At 46.8% G+C, this 15,634-nt stretch overlaps 1 non-coding gene across 1 annotated transcript; it reads right to left on the bottom strand.

Moving 5' to 3' along the window:
- Window positions 1-14,604: 14,604 nt before the first annotated feature.
- TRNAL-UAA lies at window positions 14,605-14,687 on the bottom strand. Its single transcript has one exon. It is a non-coding gene; the product is annotated as a tRNA-Leu (tRNA).
- Window positions 14,688-15,634: the final 947 nt, after the last annotated feature.

Raw genomic sequence — 15,634 nt, forward strand, 5'->3', positions numbered from 1 at the left:
GCCAGCATTCCTCACCCTGTGCCTCCAAACAGGGGTCGAGCTGCTTGCTCTGCAGAGCCAGGCTATGGCAGGAGCTTCTGGCCAGGGTCCATGGTGCTGCCCAAGGAGTATGGAGCCAAGAAACGAGGCAGCCAGCACTCACAAAAATAATACCCCTGCTATCAGGGAGGGGGGGAAGAGGAAGGCAGTTTCCCTTAGCGTAGCTCTGTGACACCTTGGGAATGGGCAAGCAGGGCATCCCACTACACCTAAACCACCAGCCGCAGCGTGTCACAGCTAGGAAGGTAGGACAGCAGTGGTAGGTGCGTTAATCACAGCCATGGCTCACAGCAGAGATGTGATGGCCAAAGGGAAGCACATTGCACTTGGCTCCAGGGTGCTGGGGGATGCTGACGGAGCCTTTCCATCCTCTCAGTGCCACCCCACAGCGATCCCAGCTCACCTGCCCCAGGCTTTGCTGCCAACATCAGCCAGAGCCAGTCAGCCTCTGGCAGCGACCTCATCAGCCGCCATGCCTGGCTGGGATGCGAACATTTTCCTTACCTCCTCCTGTGGTGTATGAGGATGCAAAGAGCTCACTGAGATTGGCTTGTGCTGCTTTTCCAGAAAAAAAAAGGTTGACATTAATTCCAGCCAGAGACTTCCGTTATTTCAATCACACTGGACAAAATGGTGGGAACATCCTGGCACTGGGCAAAGAGGAGAATGAGCAAGGCAACTCCTATCTCTTCCTTCCTCCACTAATTACCAACCCTAGTTTCTCAGACCTCATGAGCACTGAGAGATGTTATAGTAAAAATTTCATGGATTCCAGTGAATCCTGTTCTCAGCTTTCAGGTGATAAAAGTTAGAAGTGAAGAATGGAGTAGACCTGGAAGAGTAAAAATGAGACACAGGAGAAAGAAGGGATGGAAGAAACTTTCACGTCTCTACGTGTTTCCTCCTTGCAACTTCCACCAGGACAAAAATGTGTTAAGGATTCATAAGGGAACAAATTTTTCTCTTTAGAGCCCACTAACTGCCACAGATTTCCACTTTCTTTACTGGTTCCCTCACGTAAGAGTTTTATCACTCTGCTCCAGCTGTGACACTGGCCTGCAAGGGTTAGTTGCTTTCCTTGGTTGACTGAAGCCTCAAATCTGGAGGCTACTGGGTCAGTCCCAACTCATGTCCTTCCCAGATGATCAGGACAGACAAATTCACAATGTCAGAAAAGGTCTGCTTTCATTTTTGGTTGGGGAAAAACTTTGTTCAGATTTTATCCTTCCCTCCTTATCTTGGTGGATGTTTCCCAATTCCTGGATACAGCAAATCCATGACCCTTGGCTGACTCATTCCCTATACGAGCATAGCAGTGGATTTCATGACAAAATCCCATGGTCTCAGGATAATTACCTGCCCCAAGTCTCAGATGGAGAGCCTAGATACAAGCAAACTCCCAAACTCCTGACATTTATCACTCTAAAGAGCAGCCAGCGGAAAAGCAGCCCCTATCAGATAAGAAGTGTCAGTCAAGATTTCAATGTAGTCGGCTGCAGCTTGAAAAGGACACATCATAGTATATCTGCAGAGCGAAGCGTGGCGAATGTTAAATCTCCACAGCGTGGGAATTAGCACAATGGATCCCATCTCCATACGTGATAATGGGAAACTCATCATTCTCTTACATGAACTTTAATGCCAAAAAGTTGCCACAGAGAACCACTGAGGACACAAGGGCTTTTTCTTCAAAGCTTCTGAGATAGGCAGCATTAAACGCTCTTGCTTTGAGCTGGCTGTGTGTTAAGCTTCCTCTCTGTCCCTTCATCTCTCCCCAATCAAGCTGTGTCTCAGTCAGCACCCAGTTGTTAAATTCTGGATGGATTAAAGAGCATGAGAAAGTGCTTTTTTTAGGAAAGCGATGTTTATCCATCACTCATCTTGGTGAGTGTTAAACTTCAGATCCTCTGCTCCTCTAATGATCATTGCATGGCGGTGCATTCAGAGTCTTTGCTTTGCACGGCAGTGGGGGTGTTTGATCTAAAGGCTTCTCTTTGCCCAAGATTAAATCTGAATTTGGATCATCCTTTGGGGTCTAATTGTGTAGGATTTTGATGGCAGTGCAGCAGGGCAACAGAGTGTATTGGCAGGAAGAAGAGGACAGGATTTCCCAAATGACCTGACAGAGCCCAGGAGATTTCAATAACATTTTGGGCGGAGAAGAAAATGGAGTTCGAAGACAGAAAAAAACAGCTTTCCTTGTACAGTGTTAAAAATGAAGAAAGAGGGAGGATAATCTCTCTAATCAAATTCCTAGAATTCGTGCAGGCTTCCAACTAATGCCAACTTAGAAGCAGCATTGACCAGTTTCAGACCGTCTGCGATGGAGACGTGGGTGGACAGGGATCAGACTGACAGTAAGTTCCTCAAAACTGCAAAGTTTCAACATTGCATTAAGCATAATTACAGCTGTCAAGGATGACATACTCCTGGAAATTTTCTGTTGCAGAGCTAATGGCAGAGGGACTCTTGCAAAACCCTCCACATAATTTCTGGATGCCTCAGGTCCTCAGAAACTATCTTGACAGGCAGATAATGTCTTGCTGTGCAACAGGACGTTCTGGTTTAACTATAGGTGGTGTTGGACCAAACAGTTTGAAGCACTTTTGCTTTTCTTGATCTGGAAAAGACCACTCTTTGCATTTTGGGAGTGCCACCCCTTGAAGAGGTACAAGAAATACCGTGTCATACAATGACCACCTGCCAGTTACCTCCTCTAGTCTGTCACCTCCAGTAAAGGGCAAACACTTTGACACGGCAAGGAAACACATGGTGATACTGGGCTGCCTGGTAAGACAAACACCTGGTTCTCCCCCTTCTCAACCCTTCAAATGAATTCTACAAAAAAAAAAAGAGATGTTTTCCCATAAAAAAGTACCCTGTGTGGGACCCAAGCACAGCCCTGATGGTAGCCAAGAAATACATGCAATAGTTGCAGTATCACTCCCTGGTTCAACTCCTTGCCAACCCATCAGTGCAAAGATGGCGCGACATTCCCCCCAGAACAGCAGCTGTCCTCCTCACAAAAGAAAGCTCAGCCAGATTAAGGCTAAGCAGGAAGGAAAGACCTGTGTCAGAGCAGAACAGAAACCACAGGGCTTCCTACAGCATCTCCTCAGCTCTTGTCCTCATAGATCCCAGTGCCTGCCCTGCCCAGGTGGATCTGGAAAATCATCTTAGACATCCTAGACAAAGACACTTCTTTCATTGCCACACCACCACATGCTTCCAGCTGCAACTTCACATGCCCTGGGGAGCAAGAAGGTTGGCACTCGGTGCCAAAGGATGAAATGTTGAAATCCGCATCCAGCCGAGTTTAAATCAAGGGAGAAGGGATGGAGCACGCCAAACATGGTGAGCCTTAGATAAATGCTCATTGTCTTCACTGGGAGCTGGGTTTGAATAAGAAGGAGAAGTTCAGGATTTGGCAAACTGTATGTAAAACATTGCAGAATGACTGCTATGTGCATGCAGCTAGTTTTCATGTATAATATATATAGGAATATAACATATGTTTAAAGCATCCGGCAACATGGCCAATCTTGGATCATATTATAAAGCTTTCCTACAGTGTTGCATTTGTTCCAAACAGATGCATTTCTCCTTGCTCTCCTCCTCACTCCCCAGCTTCCCAGCCTGCCAACACTCACGTATAAGGAAACCAGGTGTCCATCTTCAAAAAAAGAAATAAATCAGTATCCAAAGGAATCTGTCCAGGAAAAGAGTAAGTAAGTGCCCATCTCTCCTATTTTTGTTTCAAACAGGAAATATGTTGCCAAACAAACTAACAAATGGACAAACGAGAATCAAAACAAGAAAAAGGGAGACATCAGAGACTCATAGGAATTAGGTTCTGAATTCTGCAAAGCCAAATGCTAATCGTGCCAGTCCTCTAACATACAGAACAGATGAATTCAAGAACAGAAAGTGCGGCAATGATAGCAGATATGCTCTGGATGAAACATGTCCTGCATTGGTTATGAGAAGGGCTGGATGCTCTTGTCTTTAAAGTGTATGGTTTGATTTTATATTAATTCATCAGCAGCATCACAGATCTCAGGGGCTCATCTCCACTCATTATAGGTGCTTTGCATGTATGGTTGGAAAAGAACCACCATCTGATTTGTCTCATTGCTGTTCTCTGCTGTCACTGTGTTACCCTGCTAGGGAGCTTTTGGCAGACCCCTTCACATACCAGGAGCTCTGCCGGGCCCTGGCTCTGCCCCCAGTGGGTGCCGGCTGCCCCGTGCCAGCACCAGCAGCTCTGCTGGCTGGGAGGACAGCCCAGCATCTCCCAGCGTGCTGGGTGTTGGCAGCGGCTGGGCAGGGAGCTGGAGAAAACCCAAGGCCAACCCGCCTTGTGCACATCACCCTCAAGTGAGCAAGAGTAACTCTGTCCTCCTGCAATGCTTCAAGAGACGTTGCCTCCGTCAGTCCCTGGGGGAATGGCAGAACCACCTTGCAGGTGAAAGCCAGCAGGCTCAGCAGCCGAGCAGCTGGGAAACGCTTGCAGCTGGCTCCCTATCCTTTGCATGGAGTTCCCTCCACTCATGCGAGCTCTTAAGGCCGTGTTTTATATCCTAATTAAACTGAAAGAAAAGGAATTGGATAACAGTCTAAAAGATTTGCAAGCTACATCTATTTCAGAAAATGACTCATGTTCCCACTAGTGTAGCTCATCAGGTCCAGCACATGCTCTAATGTGTGGGACTAATAGATTTGTAACAGTGATATCTAATATGAGTCTGTTCCGGTTACATACTTATCATGGGTCCTCGCAGGCTTTCCATCAAAGCTGCTGAATGAAAGCACTTTTTATTAAAGAAAGAGGGGAAAAAAAAAAAACCTCCTTGCCCATAAATTGCTCAGCACATTAGCCCCCAAAACAATTCACTGAGGCAAGGTCATATTTCCCTTACATTAATTTAGATCCTTGGGAAGTTCAATGAGATGAGAAGACAAGACAAAACACAAGAGGCTGTGTCTTCGGCTGCCATGAATCAGCATTGCTTCCCATCAGCTGAGAATCCAACCATATATCTAGAGAGAGCTATAGGAATTATATAACAATTTCTTTACAGTCTTGGGGGTCTGGTAATGATGATCCATACATTGCTTTATTACTTGAGAAGGAAGGGAGTGACTACAAGGACAGATGGCACTTGGCAGGTGAGAGCAGGTTTTATAGCCCCATGGGAAAAGCCCTTTTGATTTCAGTGAGCTTGAGTTTGTCCCATGATGTTGGGGGTCACCACAGTTAAGTGAAGGAAAATCTCTTGTTGCGTTATTTCCAGGCAGTATTTCAGTGGGACATGTCCTGATGCCAGTCTCAGGTGGGAGTAGGATGTGACAAATCAAGTCACAGAGGGACAGGCTTAAGTGAAATATAGTCGTGATGATGATTCTCTGCCTCTCAGTTATCTTCCATCCGCTGCTCTGAACAGCAAGGAAAGCTGCCAGCTCTGAACCCTGTACCGTGTGCTGTCCCTTTGATACCAGAGCTCTCTCCTTCATGTTTACACCCTTCAGATATTTTTAGGCTTTTTTTTCCACACACAGACATACGCGTTGTCATCTCGTAGCCTCATTTAGCGGTTTCAGGCTTCCTACATAAATCAGTTTTTCCAAACATCTGATCATTTAGTTATCAGAAAGAAGAAGGGGTGGTCTCATCGCTCTTCTTTTAGCTGCCTCCCAGGTCTCATTAACTGGTCACGTTGTGGTGGCCGGGACCAAGCATGTGGTTCATTTTGAGGACAAATCTGAACCACATAGGGAAGGGCTGTTTCCTTCCCACGGCATAATTTGTCTCCACGGAGGCAGACAATTTTATTTGCGGTAATATACTATTTCAGACTGATCTCAAATTTGTCATCTGCTGGCACCTCAAGGACCCTTTCTTTACCTTACCTGGAAATGGTGGGAAATAGATTGTCAAAACTGTTAATTTCTGATATAGTTGGAGGAGGAGGGTGTTCCCTGGAAACACCTCATGGTTTAGGATGAATTCTTTTTGGTGGAGGAGGGAGCTTGGATTTTTTATTTTTTACCAGTCTTCTCCTCAGGGGGATAAGGTTTTAATATGCTTCACTATGAGGCCTTCCAAATCTCTTCTTTTTGTGGATTGTCTCAACTATTTTGGGTAGCGTTCCTGTACATACAAGTATTTGGCAGGTTTAACAGCATGCAAATATCAAATTACAGTAACGGATTTGTGGGCACGTTCTGGTCCAGCTAGACAGACAGCTAAGCGTTATAAAGTGTTCTGTCAAATAATTAGTCCCATAAAATTTCATTCTCCATAGTGGCCGTGTTATCCAGATCAAACCCTTGGTCCTTCCTTAAAACAAAATTCTCAGAACAAGCCTGTTTTGCCCCTCAGAAACCATTAAAACAAGCCACTCCAGATCATGAAATAGAAATGCATTCAACCCATCATTTGGGAAGAAAAAGCTGTTTCAGGCCAAGTCCAATTTTGTATCATGTTTGTAACTTCATTCCAGAAAATATTTGGAGCCAATTAGGTCCATGTTACCATTATGGGGCGTTTCTTAGCCATAGTCACTCCTACCCATCCCACCCTTGCAATGAACTCCAGCAACTGGCAGATCCAAGTTGGTTATTGACACAAAGGTGAGAAGTTGGGTGGTTGGGAGCAGCATGACAATTACCCAAGGCTTGAGAAGATCTCCCTTCTTCGCCCACCTCTGACCCCTGTCTCTTCCCAACACAATGAGAAGCTCCCAAGGCAGCAGCTTCACAACCAGGACCCAACTGTGGGTTAGTGCTTCACTCTTCATCAGGTATTAAGCCTGTCACTGTACATGACAGCTCTTGCCACTATGAAATGCTATCCTGCCTCTTTACGGGCTCCATGGGTTACAGAGGGTGGTGGGTAACCATAGAAACAATGTTGTAAAACAGCATGGGAGTTGACGTGTAATAAAGTGCTACCGTCGTGCAACACCTAAACAGAGCCCTTCGGGAGGAGTCATTATGGACGCGCTTGTAATGGGTTTGAGCAGGGATGTCCTGCGCAGAAAGTCAAGCACAGGCTGGAGGATGGATTTAGCATGGGAAGGCAGATACCAACCATTAATGCAACTTAAGGTCCTTAAATTAAAAACCCAGAAACCCACTATATTTACATTGGCTTTCATTCAGCTCCTCAACGGACCAGGTGATGCTGAGCTCTGCTCGCTGTCCCCGTGCAGCTCTGGGCTTTGTTCAACGAAATATCCTACCAGCCCATGTAGGACCCGACAAGCCTGATCAGGATTTTCTGGAGGAAATCCTGGCTTTTCCTGGATTGTTCTAAAGACCAGCCCATGGATGGTGGAGGACACCCTTCTAATTACACAGAAGCAATTAAATATGAGCTATCCTAGGAATGATATTCAGTAACTTACAGTAACCTCCAGAAACAGGTTCACAGATCACCATCATAAAAATATCACCTTCCATTCTTTCAAATAGAAGTTGAAAGCCAACAGTGGTCCAACAGACATGCCAGTCTTAACACTGAGCTTCCTGACAGTTTCTTTCAAGACATTCCCACGAATCTCAGTAGACTATGGGGACTGTAGAAGGTACGACTGTAAAAGCTGTGGCTCCAGGAGGAGAGAAAGAGCAGATGTTCGTTCTCCACCTCCATTATTCATCTGCGTTGGGGACAGTCACCATCTGGACCCGAAATTTCAGGCCAGTGTTATTCCTTCTCTTGCCATATCTACATCTTCAGCAGTAGAAAACAGTGATGCAAGTGCAGCATGGTCCTACACCGACACTGGTTTCTGCCTGTGAATTCTCCTATGTGCAGGACATGGTAATAAATCATACACAGAGCATGCTGATCAATTCTGGCCAAGCAGTATGTTAGTCTCCAGGGCCAACAGACCAGCACTTAAATAAAGTTTCCTTATTCAACATACTATGCTGCAATTAAGAAAGTTCTTCTGCATCCCAGGCAGGTCATTTAGCCTCCTGTGCAAGGAGAATGTCACAAAGATACACGTGTAGGCATTAGGAAATGCTCCCACCTGATGTTCTCAAAGTGAGCTCTCCAACAGCTCCATGATCCCCCTGTAGTTCTCCTAATAATTAATGGAAAAGAGAGCCCTCTGGGAAAATTGTCACCGGGTAATTAATAAAAAATGAAAATGAGAGAGCAAGAAGAAAGAACAGAGACGTTGCAGAAAGCATGCAAATTGAAAGAGGCGGACTTACAGTTGTGATTTCCTTCCCAGTCTCGGAGGGAACATAACGCGTGCTCCATGTTCATCAGCAGCTCGCCCAGGACTCTCCGCTTCTTCCATTGACACTTCTGAAACAAGAGACATTGTGATGGAAATGTTCACTCCTTGCCACATTTCTCAGTGGCCCTGCATGCACAAACTTGCTCGTACAGATAGGGGAATGGCTGCCAGGACCTATTACCAGGTGATCACTTGAAAATAAAGGTCACTGTTTGTTTTCTACCTGTGGGTTCAATCTGCTTATCAGTTTGATGGGGGTGGTGCATTAAAACCCAGGAAATATGTCCTTTCCCTGTCAAAGCAGTGATGAAATGTCCTTTTGCCTCAGCATCTCTGAAATGCCTCCCCAAAGAGTGAATGCTTTTCCTCATGCTCAAGCACGTTTATCTCACTGCTCCTAAAAGAGACTAGAGAAGATTTTAAAAAAAACCCAAACTTTCAAGGTCAAAATTATGTCCTCTCGGGAAATGGGGCTGAGAAACCATTGCTGGAAATGCTTGGCTCCTAGCGCTGTCTCCACCTGCAGCTTGCCAACACGAGTGCCTGAGCTATCACAGTTGCTGGGGAATCCTGAGAGGGAAGAGGATGAAGATGGATGGTCTTATGATTAAGCCAGAAGACAGGGATTCAAGGGATCTGGCATCGCTTATAGACCTCCTGCACTGACTTTGGGCAAGTCAATTAACCTCGCTGTGCCTCTGCTTGCCATCTGTAAAGTGGAGATAAGAGACTTCCCTACAGCACAGGAGTGTTCGAAGGAGACTTGTGCGTTTGACAGATGCTCTCATCCGATGCCAACAGGAGTCATGAGATTTCATTGACAGGAGAGTGATGGAGTGGAGAAGACCCACTGCCATTTGGGGTTATGTAGCTTTGTGAAAACTCAATAGGTATCCGTTCTGCCTCCCTCACCACCTCCTTTGCACCTGTCTGTCTTCCAAGGCACGAAAGCTCTCTCAACCGAGCACTGGCTCCGATATCAGCTGTGGGAACCCACAAGCCTCATAGGATGCTTCCCATCCCTCCACAAGGGCTCAAGCAGATCAGCAAGGATTTTGCCACTAAAAAAAAAAAAAAAAAGTAATGGGAGTCTCAGAGAAAAAGCTGTGGAGACACCAGTCCTACCTTACCCCTGTGAGTGTGGAAGTCCCCGAGATGAAAGGCTTTTCTGCCCTGGGTCCCACTGTCCTTGTGCCCACAGGGCATCCCCGCTCCTGGAGGGGCATCCTGCCCATCGCAGCAGTGCAAGAGGCATCACAGCTGGCCTGGCTTGTCCATCTCCTCCACCATGCTGCAGGGGCTCGCTAATCCCTCCAAACCCTTTACAGTTCTGCAAACAAGGGAACATAATTTGCCATTATGTTTTTTGATTTCTGGAATTTTTTTTAAGACGTCAGAAAAGAAAAGAAGTCCTATGCTTTCACAGGGAACGCTATATTTCCCCTACCAGCTTCACAAGAGAAGTTAAAGCATCTAATCCCGACCCTGGCAGAGCCTGCCTGACCCTTCTCTGCAAGGCTCCGGGGGAGGATTTCTTTCCCTCTCTCGTTGGTTTGTTGGGTTGGGGTTTTTTTTGCATTAAAAACCCATAGTGTTATTAAAAGGAATTGTTCAATTGCTTTAATTGGCTCAGAAGATAAATTCTTCCCTCAGCCCGGGGGTCATGGCCATCAGCAGCTATTTATTAGCTGCATTGATTGAGAAGAACAGCCTTTAAATGGAAATAAATTGAATTCTATGGCAAAGAGGATTCCATACAGGCTATTAATGTAAGACAGGGAGCTTAGCAGTTTTATTTTGTATTTATTTGTTCCCCTCCTCAGCTCCTAGCTATCCTTAAGCTCCCAGCTACTTCCCCGCCGTCCCCTCCTCACCATGGGAATTCCCTTGCCTACATGCGTTAGAGCAGGCACAAGGGTGATGGTGATGATGGAGACTTGGATGATCTCAGGGAGGCTCCAAATCAGGGCCCCAGGAGTCAGTGGAGGAAGGAGGAGTGATGGGGAGCAAGATGAGATGTCCACATGCGCGCACGATAGAAATGAGAGGTGGAGTGGAGCTCTCACACTCTCTCTGGGGCATTTTTATCATATTTTTGCCTTCTCCACTGCTCAGGGATTGCCTTTGCCACTCCCCCGTCAGCTCCAGAATACATTTCATGGTGCTCGCCTTCATTCCAGAGTTTAATTGATTGAGATTGTTACTTGTAGGCTATTAATTTATTAAAACCAGATCTCCTGTTATTACTCTGGAGCCCAGAAGAATCATTGCCTTTCATTAAAGGCAGTGGCACGTGCCCACTTGTCTTTTTTCTCTGGTCATCTCTGTAATTGCAGCCCTCTGCTAAGATGGAAAACTCCCCCCTACCAGCTAAGCATCCACCGCAGGGCAGGCGGGCTGAGGAACACATGTAGGAGACAAACTCACTCAGGTTGCAAACAGACGTCCATGAAGGAGTGTGCAATTGCACTGGAGACACACAAAGCTTCTAAGCTGTTCGGGTCACATTTCCCCAGTTGGGACAAAAAGTGAAGGCGGGGGCTGCTGGTGACAGATGGCCACTGGAGGCACCACACAGACCAAGCCTTGCCAAAATACAATGACGGATCTCCACAGCACCCAATGGAGCCAGCACTGCCCTCATCCACCTAAGCACAGAAAGATCTTCCTTGGTTGTATGGGCCATCTTCTGAGTCAAATGCATCCCTCAGAGCTAGACACTTGCATCATGTACTGGTGCCACAAGTACAGATGGGATTCATATACCGGGAGATATATAGAGATATATATATACATATCTCTCTCTCTCCATATAGCAGGACGGGAAGTATATGAGAACAGGTGGCTCATCCAGGCCAGAAATTCCCCACTTCTTCTCAACTACCATCTCTCCAACAGGTCCCTCCATCTCCCCAAGGCTGCCCAGCTACCTTCATCATGCCCTGACTCTTCCCTGCCTTGGTAGTGCTGCTCAATAACATCTGAAATGCAGAAGTAGCATCCCTTAAGGCAGTGCCTGAGCCTGGTTTTCAAATTCATAAAGGAAGAAAATCAACAGACAATTGGGAGATGGAAAATCACCATACATATTTGAGATACTGCTGAGCAGCAGTGGGGGGGATGTCTGCCCCTCTCAGACTGTTTTCTGAGATCCTGCCATCATCAGAGACAAATACCCCTCAATACATTACAGATATTAGAGTCAATGACCCACACAGCCCCCATGTATATGGCACAGCCCGTATTTTAGACACACAGTGCACAGTCTCCCTTGAATCTGTGTGCCTCCAATTTATATCTTCACCTAGATTGGGCACAGAGCTTCCTGGATGTAAAAGTGCAAGCCCAAACATGAGATAAAACTGTCACCAAATACTGGGATGAGGCATTGGATCTAGCCCAGCTGGGGGATGCCTTGTGGAGTTTCCAGCCTGCTGTCAAGAGGGCTCAGGAGTCCAAGTCCTCCTGTGGTCCAAAGGCCACCAATGCTCCATCAGGCACCCAGACAGCCCATGACATTCCCAGAAAGTGAGTGTCTGGGCCCAGCTCCCAGCACATGCAGGCAGAGGCACAGGTACAGGCTCTCGTTACCCACCAGCCCGCAATTACAACAGTAAACCAAGAGTAAAACAATAACATTTTGTTTACCTCCTAAACAGTTAGGTCATTTTAGCACTCTGCCTCCCAGTGCTAGATAATAGTGGGCTACAAGGCAGGTGGTAGCTTTCCGTATCCAAACCAGTGTGAGTGCAGCTGTGATTTTAAAGAAGTTAAGAGTGGCTGCTCTAGACTCCCAGTCCTGGAGGTGGTGGTGGTATGAGCCATAGGTTGGGCTGGATATGAGGATATCTCAGGGATACAGAGCCGGGGCAAGCTAGACTAGCTGCACTGGTGCCTGTAGACCGGCTTTGACCTACATCCTTTGAAGCCCTGGTTCCTTGTTCCTGAAACAGCCTGCCTTATTCTAGGATTGCTTTGCTTTTTCCTAAGTACTTGATTTATTTTAAGACAAATGTCCCGGGATCTAATCTGAGATCTGCAAGCAGGAGCACACAGCAAAAGATGGCATATACAAAGATCCCAAAAACCCATTTCATTTAGATTAAACAAGGCAGTTACTGTTTTAATATAGGAATTGATTATTATAAGTATGCATATTGAGCTTAACAGCTTAGATTTGTATCTATTTCATCACTGTTAATCTTTGATAAATATGTTTTTAATAATCTCTAGGTATTTATTGAACATAAAACTGTCTTGTGAAATTGAGAGTAAGATTGCTAAAGATACTTATTGTACACTACTTCAACACAAATTCATTATTAAAAACCTTTCACTGAGGTTTACTTCTAACCACAGCATAACAGATGTGCATACTGCATAGTTAATCTATAATAAATATATTTGTAATAAACTATTGATATTTAACCTGCAGTAACCATCTTAATAAACATGATACACTGAAATGGCTATTGGGCAAGCTGCTCTTTTTAGCTCTGGCGAACGCTTGGAGGGGTGAGAAGGAAGAAAGCTGTGACCTGGTAGAAGGCAGTTTGTTTAGCCCTCCCCTACCCTGGCCACTGGACTCATTGCTATTTCAGTCCCCAAATCTCCAGCCCCACATTCTTACATGGCTCTGCCATTTGATCTCAGTCCTGAGTCAAATTAACATTTGGCCCCAGCCGCCCGTATGACTCCAGCAGGCTGTGCGATAGAAAGGCTGTTAATTCAGCTCCCGATGCCCTCAGATGATCCTCTGTCTGCCCAGTAGTTTTGCAAAGTGGATAAACATCCTCAAGGGATCAGGAACAGACCAGAGCCCATACCCCTGGGGTGGAAAAAACACAGGCTTTCTGAGAATATGGATCAACAGAGAAGCTCAAATGAGGAGATTTCAGCTTTGAACTCAGCGGAGGCCACCAAATGCCTTTGACACATGAACTAGACAGGAGTCTGACTCCAAGCCATCAGAGGCAAAAGACTTGACCCACAGTGCTGCTTAGACCCCCTGGGATACTCTCAAAGATGTATTTGTCATTCTTTGCATCACTTAATGACTGAGGTTAGTTGTGACAACCCAGCTCTAGCGGATATGCACAAAATTTGCCTCCCAGCACTAATCAACTGGGAGAGGAGCAGAGTAATTCCTCCCGTGTCCTCTCCTCTGGGTCCTGCCCCATTTGTTATATGGCCACTCGTACAGGCCCTGTAATCCTTCCTGAAGGCCACCGTCTGGTTCTCATATATCAGAGAGAGCCAAAGATCTTAACATGCAACTTTTAATTGAGCTGCTATCATCTGCCACAAACATGAAATTAATGGTCCTACATCATAATCATAAATTCATACATAACCCCATGCACCAGCAAATAACTCTTTGCAGTGATACTACAATGGTAAGCTGATTTGCAAGAAGCGCACGCTACCCAGGAACCCTAATTAACCAAATTAACACCATCACTTCAAATCATGTCCCAGCAGTAGGACATTTCTGATTGGCCTCAGGCTGGAGCAAAGCAGCCAAATGAAAACCTGACAGCATCTCTGTGGGTCCAGCAGGCCAACACTTTACTGAGGGAAATATCTGCTGCCTATCCATGCACACAAGGAAGGAAGCAAAGAATCTCACAAGCATTTGTAGGTACCGACCCAAGACAGACTAGGGCATAGCAATGCTGTGCAACAGGGGTGCAGTTCTCGGTTTCTCACACATTTCCCAAATTTAACCAGCAGCAGCAGGAACCCCCCCCTTCTTCCATGCTGGCTTGCTCCAGGGGGCTGTGACACTACCAGATTCCCCTGGGGAGCACCAAAGAGTGCTTTGGATGAGCCAAGCAGTGGGTCTAGGGTCATGGCTGGCAAGAGAACTGATGTGAAGCAGTCTCTACAAACCCCAAACCCATTTCCCGAACTGCTTGTTTGCACTGGTTTCCACTTGTGACTTGCCCGGGCTGTTTAGAGCTCACAGCTTTTCTTTTTCCCTGTTCAGGATAGTCAGATATTTCTATTTCTGCCATGGGGGAAAAAAAGTTGCTATTTTGGGAGCATGTGGGATTCAAGCCCACGACAGTCTCAGCACTCCCTGCATGAAGAACGAGAGCCACAACCTGTGTACCAGAGGGACCAGCTCCTGCCTCTCTCCATGTTCAACCTGGACAACAGGGTGGCTCAGTCCCACCAGGGTCCACATGTTGGGGTGCTGAATGGCCTCAGTTTCCCCAGCACAGGACCCAAAGCTCCCATCCCTGCTCGGAACCAATGCTTTAAAAGCTGGGTTGTGGGGTTTGGACCAAGAGAAAAAGGAGGCTCTTACCAGAAGTGGGGTTCGAACCCACGCGGGCATGTGCCCATTGGATCTTAAGTCCAACGCCTTCACCACTCGGCCATCCTGGTGGGCTGTAAGCTCTCCCCTGGCCCACCAGCTCCTCCTCTGGAGGGCACAAACCTCACCAAGCCCTCGAGGTCTCAACTCCAAGACACTTCCCAAACCCAGCAACATCTTCCCCTCCTCACTGCTTTCTTTTATGTCTCCAGCAAACTGGTGGAACATCTCATTGGGAGGCACCAGCTCTCGTGGGCCATGGAGAATGGCCCAGCCCCCGTGTGCCACACTAGGTCCTTGTGCAAGGACCATAGTCACTGATGATAACGTTGCCAGGGACCCTGGTGCAGGAGGGACATCTCTGTAGGGTCTCAGCCTGACCCAATGGGTGCCCAGGGGGAAGGGAGCAGCTCTGACAGCCCGACAGCACTCAGCCAGACATACCATGCTGTTAAAGCACTGTTCTTGCACCTCAGGTCCCACTCCTCCCCTCCTCCAGTCCGCATTTGGAACTCTACTAGGGCATCTAGCTGGGAAAGACGGTGAGGCAGGAGAGCCTCTCATTTTCCTTTGGAGTGATGTACAGCTTTTTTTCTGCCATTTGGGGAAAAGAAGAAAAAAACAAACAAACACAAAAAATTCTATTGAATCACATGGGATTCAAACCCACAGCCTCTGAGTACCTATGAGCAGGAGGTCTTTAAGCCCTTAAGCCACAGGAGCCTGATCATTTTTGTCTCTGATTTCAGCCACCCTCACTCTTCCCAGGCCAGCACCTTCACACTGATATCACACTGAGAAACCTGGCCAGGCCTTTTCACCACAGGATCCTGTCTGCTGGAGACATGCTTGGACAGGCAGTCCTGGCCCTGTCCTGCTTGAAGATGAAAGCAACTCCCCCCTCGCTTCCCCAGCGACTGCTCACAACTGTGCCCTGGGGTAGATGAGCTGCTTGGAGAGCTTGCAGTTGGCTGCAGCAGAGGTGAGAGGCACTGGCCAGAAAAAAGAGTGTTTCCAG

The sequence above is a fragment of the Egretta garzetta genome, unplaced genomic scaffold, assembly GCF_000687185.1.
Source record: "Egretta garzetta isolate BGI_Z169 unplaced genomic scaffold, ASM68718v1 scaffold215, whole genome shotgun sequence".
NCBI classification, from domain to species: Eukaryota; Metazoa; Chordata; class Aves; order Pelecaniformes; family Ardeidae; genus Egretta; species Egretta garzetta.